Source organism: Acanthisitta chloris, unplaced genomic scaffold (assembly GCF_000695815.1).
Source record: "Acanthisitta chloris isolate BGI_N310 unplaced genomic scaffold, ASM69581v1 scaffold2255, whole genome shotgun sequence".
Lineage (NCBI taxonomy): Eukaryota > Metazoa > Chordata > Aves > Passeriformes > Acanthisittidae > Acanthisitta > Acanthisitta chloris.
The window spans coordinates 50,591-53,989 of record NW_008675209.1 but is presented as its reverse complement, the minus strand read 5'-3'; positions in this window follow the sequence as shown (position 1 = coordinate 53,989).

Genomic DNA, 3,399 nt, shown 5'->3' with positions numbered 1-3,399 from the left:
GCAGCACATGCCTGCTCCTCCTGGGAGCTGCTGGGGAAAGGGACAGGATCAGCAGCCCTGGCTGGGGGGCACAGCTTTGCCATGTACCACTCCCAGCCCAACCTGTGCTATGCTGTGATCACACTATTTGTACCCCACAAGACACTCCAGCTCTGGTTGTTATCTCTCAAAGTGATGTTCCTTCCAGATCCCAAAATACCATGTTGACAAGAGGCTGTAAAAACTAAAAATGGCCAAAAAAGAAGTGTTGGCAATGGTTAAATTTAGAGCCCAGATCCTGGGCATCCCTTCCCTGGGGTCTAGGTAAGTCTGAGCAATGTGAATGGGTGTTTTAGACAAAGTCTTGAGCAGCTTTAGTGTGACTAAAGCTCTCCTGAGAAGACAGAAACAGCAAGACCAAGTAGGAGGCTGTAATGAGAAGGGGAGAGGAATGTGCATGAATTAGCATGGAGAGAATATGCAAATTGTTGGGTAGAGTGAGACTTTCACAGCATACATAGGAGCTGGAGCTATTCTTGTTCTGCTGCTGCTTTTTGGGCTGGATCTTCTCCCCAGCCAGGCTTGATTTGACTTGGGTTTGGTTTTCTTAATGTCTCAATCAAAAGACTGGAATTGATCTGACCCACAGCTCTGGGTAAAGAGAAGAAACAACAAATCCTCTCCATGACTTCCTATAAGTAAGAGCAAGGGAGCTGGAGGTGCCTCTGGCAGTTCACCAGCACCTGTAAATTAAGCTCCAGAGTCGCCAGGAAAAGCTAATACAGTGCAAGTCAAATGTGTCCCCTCTCTTAACACCTTCCAGAGGAGCTGTGCCTCTGCACATTCCCTGCTCTGACTTTCCTGACAGCCCAGACAAACAATTTCCAGGGGGTTTTAATATGCTTTTTATCATGGATGATCTGACAGGATGGATTGCCTGGGTCTTGTGACACTTGGCACTACGAGCCTGGTGTCCCTCTGCCCTGAGCAGGTAGGAAGCAATGGTTCATTATAATTATCCATTGATTATTTTATCACTGTATATTCTGCTTTTCCCTTCTTTTCTCTTCACTTTCCTTGCACTTTCCTTCCTTTAAGGCAAGAGGTCAACCTGAGCTGATGTTCCCAACATCTCTCAGTGGCTGTTTAACCAGAGCTGCTCTCCTGCCATTACACCATGGCCCCAAACCATTATATCCCTGCTAAAAATCTACTCATGATTCATCCTTCAAGCTGTGAGAAATCCAGTCCCTTCTCACATCAAGATCTTCAGTACCAACATCTTCTCTAGACCTGCTGGATTTGGGGCACTCATTGCTTTTTTTTCCCCCAGTCCCAGCACTGCAAATGTGTTTTGCTTTTGCTCTCCCAAGCAGGAGGAGTGTTAACGTGCTGTAGTTTTATTTATGGTACCTATTGCCACTTCATTTATTCCTTGTAACATCTCTGGTTGCAGATTTTTTTTTCTCCCCATCCTGGGGCATCATGGCAACAAAGTGATTTCCTCCAGAGGCACAAACTCAATAGTTCAGATAGACCCTGCATGTTCCTACCTTCAGAGCAAACAAAACTTAACAATTTATGCTTGTATTTAATGGCTTTGCTCAAATAGCCCAGAGCAAAGATAAACACCCCAAAGAAATCAAACACATGAAAACCCTGAAGAAGCTGTTTTTCCTCCTTCAGAGAGAAGGCAACATGCTTGTTTTGGAAGAGATGCATAACGAAGGGAGCTCTGAAGCACTAAAATTACATCTTGTAAGGCACAGGCTGTCACGCTCACAGGCACCTCTGGAATCTCTGCTCCACACAGCTGAACACCCAGAGCCAAACGTGCCATCCTCAGGCCCTGGGCTGGGACTTGATGTTCTCACTCTGCCTAATTATTAATATGTTAATTTGACAATGAGATGTTGTGCTTTGCAGGAATTTTTTCTGCACTGTGCTTGGCTTTTTTTTTTTTTTTTTTCAGCTGCTTTTCAGCTCAGCAAATGTGCCTTTTTCCTCTCTTTTCTTGGCTCAGGCAGCTGACACTTTTGCTCCATCTCTGGAAGTCTTCAAGGTCAGGTTAGATGGAACTCTGAGCAACCTAGTGAAAGGTGTCCCTGCCCATGGAACAGGGGTGGAATGAGATATGTTGTGGTCGTGCCATTGCCTGGGGACTCAGAGGGAAAAGATGTCCTGATTGTGCTTTTTTTTGAGTGCAAAACTTTCCCTGGGCAGCTGAGCATGGCCATGAGCTGCTGGAGGGAATCCTCCACCATGGGTGTTCTCATCCACATATGCAAGTGTGATGAAAACTTTGGTCTCTTTGGCTTTGCAGCACAAATTCCCATCCAAACACCTCCTGTGGGCTCCCAGCCAGGCCTGGGGTGGAAAGAGCCTCCCTTCAACCTCATCTCCTTCACATCCAAACACCTCCTGTGAGCTCCTAGCAAGGCCTGGAGTGGAAAGTGCCTCATTCAACCTTATCTCCCCCTGAGCTGCAGCATCTCTGCCACAGCTCAGCCCCAACCTGGAGCTTCTCCTCACTGCTCCCAGCACAATGCTGAATTTCAGGAGAAAGCAGAAGCCACCAGAAATAAACACTTGTCCCTCTTTAAGGTTCTCTGTTGCAGCAGGTTGATCAGAGACCCTGTTGAAACGGAAATCAAAGAGCTGCCAGACTTGAAACGTTAATTAAGATACACAACAGGGAGAGAGGGGGAGAAGGAAGGAAGGAAGGAGGGAGGGAGGGGAGTGTCTGCTCATGAATTATCTGCTCTACTAGGAAACATTTGTGGATTCAACATGCATCTATCATTTTGGTGCTGAAGGAAAGAAATTGAATCAAACTACCCAGGAAGTTTGTACACCACCATGGATTTAATTTGCAAACTTACATTGGGCAAAGATTAACCTTGCTGAAGGTTAGCAGAGCAGGAGGGAAAGGTACAAATTAATCCCTGCTATAAGTTTCTTCAGGAGGAAACACTAAGCAGTATTAAATATTTATTGTATATAAATACCTCCCTCACTTTCTTTCCTGCTTTGCATTTTAGTTGCTTTTCCACCAAAGCCTCTTTGCCCAGCAAGGCAGAGAGCCTGGATCATGCTGGGAGAGTGCAAGGGTTTGTTTTTCCTCCTGGGTGAGGAGAAAGGTATGAGGAATAATTCATTTACCGCCTTGATTTTTTCACTCCCTCCCCTCTAAAGATTGATACCATTGCACTAAAAGGGGAGAAAATCAAGTTGTGCTGATCTATGACCAGACACTATTTATTCTTATAGAATCTCATCTGCAATTTTGTTCGGCATCTTTGGAATTAAAATCCCTTTGCAATCTCTCTAGCTAGCTGAAAATGTGCCATTTCCCTCCCTTGCCTCCTCAGATGTCTTTTCCCTCTGATCAGGGCACAACGTTATCAATGATGTGATTCT